Genomic DNA, 7,681 nt, shown 5'->3' with positions numbered 1-7,681 from the left:
GACAGTCATTGTTCTACTTCTTGATTATAATTACACACATTATATTCAGTACTAGGATAAAAAGAAAATTCATACATATACAGTAACATAATAGTATTCTGATTAGTCAGTCCTGATTGAAATGTATACAGAATTAGTCATTATTGACTATCCCTTAACATAGGGCTATCTAATTCCAGATACTTTGGGTGTGATACCTTGGTGACACACAGGATTGACAATCATTGGTCAAAATCTCTGTTCCTTGTTTCCACACATTTGCTGGTAGTTGGTCGTGAGTGGTGGCCATCATTCACAAATTTGATATGTATAATCTAGGTCAACGCTTAACACAGACATTAGGCCAAAAAACATTCATGGCCGACCATCACTTAATTGGTCGTCTCTATAGAAACAATTAGAAGACTACAATCATTCCAGTGCCCAAGAAAACCAAGCTGACATGCCTAAATGACTCACCCCGTTGCACTCACCCCTGTCATCATAAAGTCCTTTGAAAGGCTGGCACACATCAAGGCCAGCATGCCAGACACACTAGACCCACTCCAATTTGCTTAAACACTCCAACAGATCCACTCAAGATGCCATCTCCATTGCAATCCATACAGCTCTATCACACCTGGACAAGAGGAACACCTATGTGAGAATGCTGTTCATTAACTATAGTTCAGCATTCAATACCATTGTTCCCTCCAAGCTCGGGCCCCTGGGTCTCGACTCCGTCCTTTGCAACTGGATACTGGACTTCCTAACAGGCAGACCACAGGCTACAACAGCTGAGGATTGGCAACAACTCCTCCACTACACTGACTCTCAAAAATACCTCCACTACACTGACTCTTAACACGGGGCCAGACACGACACCAACTCCATCACCAAGTTTTCAGATGACACCACGGATGTAGGCCTGATCAACAACAGTGATGAGACAAGGGAAGAGGTAAGAGACCTAGCAGTGCGTTTCCAGGACAACAACCTATCCTTCAATATCAGCATAAAGAAAGAGGTAATTGTCAACTTCAGGAAGCAGGGAGAAAGGTATGCCCAATCCACATCGATGGGACTGCTGTGGAGAGAGTCAGTGACTTCAAGTTCCTCTGCGTCCAAATCACAGAGAACCTGACATGGACCCACAACACCATCACTCTGGTCAAGGAGGAGCAACAGCTCCTCTACTTCCAAAGGCAGACGCAGAAACTTGGCATGTCCCCCCAGACACTCTCCAACCTCTACTGCTGCACCATTGAGAGCATCTTGACCGGCTGCATCACAACCTGTTATGGAAACTGCTCCACTCTCGACCACAAGGACCTTCAACAGGTGGTGAAGACGTCCCTGTCCATCACTGGTGCCGTGCTCCCACCTGTAAAGTACATGAACTTCAAGCGGTACCTGAGGAAGGCACATAACATCATCAAGGACCCCACATACCCAGCCACAGACTGTTCAGGCCTTTACTGTTTGGCAGACGACATCGGAGCATCGAGTCTCGGGGCTCAGAGACAACTTTTACCCACACGCTATCAGACTGCTGAACACCTGAACCAGGACGACCACCTCTACACCAACAGTTTATTTGCATGGACTTTTCACAACCTTTGAAGACATGCACTCGCTCACACATCCACTCACATGCCCACAGAGTCTGTTTTTTTATATTGGGTTGCTATTTTCTTTTGATCTATTTGTTAATTTTCATACTTTTTAACTGCTTTGTTGTGAACGCGCTTGTAAGTAAGCATTTCATGGTAAAGTCTACACTTGTCGTATTCAGCACATGTGACAAATTTGATTTGATTTGATATGCACAAACCCACAAACCATGACTGCTTTTGGACTTGTAAAATTATTGCACACACTTACTGCATAATTCAACACTTTTCTCTCTGTACTCACCCTCCCCAGCACATGTAAATATCCTACTATTGTTTGTGCCTTTCTTGAATTTATATTTCTGCTAATTGTATTATATTTATATTTCATTGAGCTTTTATTTTTTGCATGCTTACTCCTATTCTTATTACTATTCCTATTCTTATTGTTGATAGGTGAACCTGCAAGTAAGCATTTCATTATACTGTGTACCATTTGTATCCTGTGCATATGACAAATCAACTAGGGTCTATTTTTCTGAATTTCCACCTGACTGAAGTGGCCAAAGTTAACTACCTGTTACTCAGGCCTAGAAGCCAGGATATGCATATAATTGGTAGCATTGGATAGACAACACTTCGAAGTCTGTATAAAGGTTTAACTAATGTATGAGACTATAACACAATTGATATGGTAGGAGAAAATCCAAAGAAAAACCAACCAGAATCTTTTCTTTTTAGGTACTAGGCTCTTATAATGTAAAGCTATGGGTCCTATGCATTTCCAGCTGCCAGATTGCAATTCCTATGACTTCCACTAGATGACAACAGTCTTTGTTCAAGGTATCAGGCTTGTTTCTTCCAAAACTAGTAAGAATTTGGAGTTTTGGTACAAAGAGTCACAGTGGAAAATCAGTCTGTGGACACGCACTTCCTAATTTGACTTTTCTATTGAACATACTTCTTTCCGTATGAAATATTATAGTTTATTTACATTTTAGGGTACCTGAGGATTAAATAGAAACATAGTTTGACTTGTTTGAACAAAGTTTAGCGGAGGCTTTTTGCCATTCCTTTGTCTGCATGTTGAACAAGTGGATTACTGAAATTGATGGCGCCAACTAAACCGACTTTTTGGGATAGAAGGATGTAATCTAACGAAATTACTATTTATGTGTTAGCTGGGACACTTGGGATTGCAAACAGAGGCATATTTTTAAAAGGTAAGTGATTATTTAATGGCTATTTTTGATTTTATGAAGCCTGTGCTGATTGAAAAATATGTTGTGGGGCGCCATCCTCAAACAATCACATGGTATACTTTCGCTGTAAAGCCTACTGTACATCGGACAATGCAGTTAGATTAACAATTTAAGCTTTTAATCGATATAAGACACTTGTATGTTCATAAATGTTTAACATTACTTTTATTTACTTGAATTGCGCGCGCCCTCCAATTTCACCAGATGTTGTTGATAGGTGTCCGCGGGATACCTAGCCTTAAGAAGTTAAAACCTCTCTGGGATATGTGATGCTAGTGTCCCACCTTTCCAAAATCCAGTGAAAATGCAGAGCGTCAAATTCAAATAAATTACTATACAAATTTAACTTTCATGAAATAACACTTGCAAGATCCTAAATTAAAGCTATACTTGCTGTGAATCCAGCCAACGTGTCAGATTTCAAAAAGGCTTTTCGGCGAAAGCAAACAATGCTATTATCTGAGGATAGCACCCCAGTAAACAAAGACAGAAAAGCATATTTCAACCCTGCAGGCACGACACAAAACGCAGAAATAAAGATATATTTCATGCCTTACCTTTGACAAGCTTCTTCTGTTGGCTCTCCAAAATGTCCCATAAACATCACAAATGGTCCTTTTGTTCGATTAATTCCGTCGATATATATTCAAAATGTCCATTTATTTGGCGCGTTTGATCCAGAAAAACACCGGTTCCAATTTGCGCAACATGACTACAAAATGTCTCATACGTTAACTGTAAGCTTTGTCCAAACATCTCAAACTACTTTCCTAATACAACTTTAGGTATTTTTAACGTAAATAATCAATAAAATTGAAGACGGGATGATCTGTGTTCAATACCGAAGGAAAACAAAGTGGAGCGAGCTTTTCAGGTCACTTGCCTTTTTCAAAGAGTACACTTCTCTCTACCCTCATTCTGAACAGTGTTACTTCTTCATTTCTCAAAGGACAAACCTCAACCAATTTCTAAAGACTGTTGACATCCAGTGAAAGCGATAGGAACTGCAGGAAAGTTGATTAGAAATCTGGATTCCCAATGAAAACTCATTGAAAAGAGAGTGACCTAAAAAAAGAGATCTGGACGGTTTGTCCTCAGGGTTTTGCCTGCCAAATAATTTCTGTTATACTCACAGACATGATTAAAACAGTTTCAGAAACTTCAGTGTTTTCTATCCAAATCAACTAATAATATGCATATCTTAGCTTCTGGGTCTGAGTAGCAGGCCGTTTACTTTGGACACGCATTTCATCCGGACGTGAAAATACTGCCCCCTGTCCCGAATTAAGACTGCATTGTTGGTTATGGGCTTGTAAGTAATCATTTTACTGTACCTGTTGTTTTGTGACCACTATGTGACGAATACAATTTTCTTTTCTTTTGAGATCAGCAAGGATGGAAGTGATGGGGGCAGACTATTTTGTTTGTGTCAGAATCCTTACGGCACTGTTTTGGATGAGCTGTAGTTCATGAATTAAATTTGCAGGCAGGCCCCCCAGTAAATGCATGTATTAGCTTTTCTGCATCAGATGTGGTGAGAGTCTTAATTGGGAAATGTTGTTCAGTTGAACGAATGACATTTTACAGAAGTGACTAATGTGGGCATGGAAGGAGAGAGACGGGTCGAATTTCACACCAAAATTAGGGATGACTGATGTGAGTGGGATGATGTGGCCATCTATGGCAGGGCGGATGCTGCAGGAGTTGGTGATCTGCAGGGGTGTGCTTATCAGCATTGCTTATGTCTTGCTGCTGTTGAGTTGGAGGAAGCTGTTCTGCATCTGAGATTTGACCTCTTCCAGACAGTTGGACAATGTTGACAAAGCAGATGATGTGTCAGGATTTGTTTTAATGTTCACCTTTGTGATGTCTGCATAGCAGTGGAAATGGACACTGTGTTGTCTGAAGATCTGGCCAAGTGGGAGCATGTAGAGCAGGAAGAGGATAGGTCCTAACACCTACCCATCTGGGACACTGCAGAAAATGGTGGAGTCCCCTGATCTTGCCCCACAAAGTGTGACGTACTGCTTGCGGTTAGTGAGGTAGGAGGTGAACCAATGGTACCTTGTTGTCCGAAAGTCTCTCCACTTTGCTTAATTCAACATAGTTACAATAGCTACTGAATTACTGTAGCAAGCTCTCCCGAATAATGTGCAATACTTTAAGATGGTTAGCGTTCTGCTTCATGTAATGTAGGTTCAAAGATTGTTGAAATGCAGCTTTTAGCACTACCAAAGGACTCATGATTCAAGCTTGGACTCGAGGACTCTGACTCGCTAGGGACGTTACTCGGACTCAAGGATTAGTGACGAGACTACATCGCTGCTGCAGGGAAGAGGGCTGGTTTGCTTATACCTAGCCCTTCTTAATGTCAGTCAAACATGAAATTCATGGAAAATATTGTGTATTGTGTTGACTAATTATGTGCACTGAGGGAGGGGAAGACATGTTGCCACTTTGTGACAGATGTTTACACAACATTGTGGTGCCATGTAACTTTTCTAGTTCCAGAGCTGTACGGCATGTAGTAAAAGGGTATCCAAGTCCGTAGGCTGCAGTATCTGCCAGTTGTCATCCTTGCCTTCAGGGACTGAGTTCATTGGTGGGCCAGGAATTTACATTCTCTATCTAAATAATGAGTCAATTGATCAATTAACTCAGAAGCAAGAATTTGGTTGGTATTTGTTGTGGGACTAATGTTGAAAAATATATTTTATATTCACTTTCCTGTACTTTTCCTGAAAAACAGGCTAAAGACTGAATGCGTGTTGATTTAGAAAGTGACATTTGCAAACACTGTTTCATAACATAGTGGTGGTTTCTGAGGGCGCTCTATGCACCCTCAGTCCAGAGGAGGTTTCAGTTAGTGTGCCTGTGTTATGAGGAAGCACTTGTTCCCTCAGTGTGGTGAATGACATGGCTGGTTTCCTGTCTGTTACCTCTCATTACATAAATAATATCCAGTGTGGATACGTTCTACCACAAGGCCAAAATGTTCCCACTATGTCTGTTATTTTAGTTTAATCATCATTCATTTGTACGATTATCTACAGTATGTTTCTGTCCATCCATACATCAACTCATATCAACATCAGTTTTATGACGAGCGATATGACACTGTAAACGATAATGGCAAATGTAGGTACCAGTGTTCAACACATGATTAAAGACCTAGACCTTTCATTGCTACCTCTTATCATCAAGATAACTTAGCAAATTTTTGGCAAATATTTTCAGACTACATATGTATAGCTCTCAGCTAAGAAAAGTGCCAACCTTTGATATTTTGATATTATCTTTGTAGGTGTCTTGTCACATGATTTAACTAAAGAAAACAAAACAATTGTTTAATGTATGACTATGGCATTAGGTCTGTGTAATGCAAAGTTGGGTATCACTGCACTAAATATGCACTAAATCTATTTGGATTGGGTCAGGTAAGTACAGTGGGGCAAAAAAGTATTTAGTCAGCCACCAATTGTGCAAGTTCTCCCACGTAAAAAGATGAGAGAGGCCTGTAATTTTCATCATAGGTACACTTCAACTATGACAGACAAAATGAGAAAAAAAATCCAGAAAATCACATTGTAGGATTTTTAATGAATGTATTTGCAAATTATGGTGGAAAATAAGTATTTTCTAAAAGCATCTCTGAAAAGTATCTTAACATGATACATATCACCTTTCACATCACCAACCAAACGAAGAGTTTATTGCATTAGGTCCTTTCTCAGTTTGTTCAACATTAGATGATTGGAAGTAGTTTAGGGGTCCGCATCAGTAAATGTGCTTCCCGATAGGGCTATTTGGTTTGTTTTCAATATAGTCAGGACTAAGAGTCACTGATGTAGAGAGGAGTAGGCAGTCACAGGTTTAGAACTACTGAATTTGTTTAATCACCATAGATCAAAGTCGGACGAAACCCAAATGCTGTTGTGCTCAAAATATATATTCATTAACAAAAAGTCACAGGGCGATCCCAAAGTGCAAAATATAAAGTACTCAGGAAATGGTAGGAGAAATTCCTCTCAGGAACACAAGTAGTGTTTACAATGACAGACAGAGACAAATGACAGAGGGAGTAGATATACAGTGATAGAGTGGGGATTGGAACCAGGTGTGTAATTGGAACCGATGTGAAATGGCTAGCTAGTTAGTCTAGCTAGTTAGTCTGCTTCCGGGTTGGAGCGAGCGGTCGCATCTACACTTCGGTCCGCAGGTAGTATAACTTTTCATTACATTTCATTATAGTACAACGGTTTGATTTGTCTAATCTTAGCAATTTCTTCTAAGCTAGCTACATAGCCGTCTTTGTATCAAAGATAATTGCGTAATTATCGTATTTCGTCGTCCTAACGTAGTCTACACTGCTATCTGCCCAGCAGCTAGCTAACGTCCACCGTCTACCGTCTACCAGCACTGTAGAAACTATTACACTCAACTGAACGACTTGATTAGTGTAGTGTTAGCTAGCTACATAGTTGTCTTTGCTGTCTTCGTATCCAAGATAATTGTGTAGTTTAGAGTGTGTAGACTTAGAGTGATTATCTTAATTTACCGAGGTTAGCTAGCCAGCTATTTGTCGTCCTTAACGTAGGAGATACTGCTAGCTAGCTAGCCAACAGCTAGCCAACGTCTACCGAATAGAACTTCAACAACCCGGTCAACATTCCGCTTCGCTCCACATGTAGTATCACATTTTCATTTCACTTCATTACAGTACAACGGTTTGATTTGTTTGATCGTAGCTAGCTAGCTACATAGCCGTCTTTGTATCAAAGACAATTGTGTAGTCTAGAGCGATTTTCTAGGTTAGCTAGCCAGCTA

This window comes from Oncorhynchus masou, chromosome 14 (genome assembly GCF_036934945.1).
Source record: "Oncorhynchus masou masou isolate Uvic2021 chromosome 14, UVic_Omas_1.1, whole genome shotgun sequence".
Classification (NCBI taxonomy): Eukaryota; Metazoa; Chordata; class Actinopteri; order Salmoniformes; family Salmonidae; genus Oncorhynchus; species Oncorhynchus masou.
The sequence above is the reverse complement of the archived record's forward strand: the minus strand, read 5'-3'. Positions refer to the sequence as shown.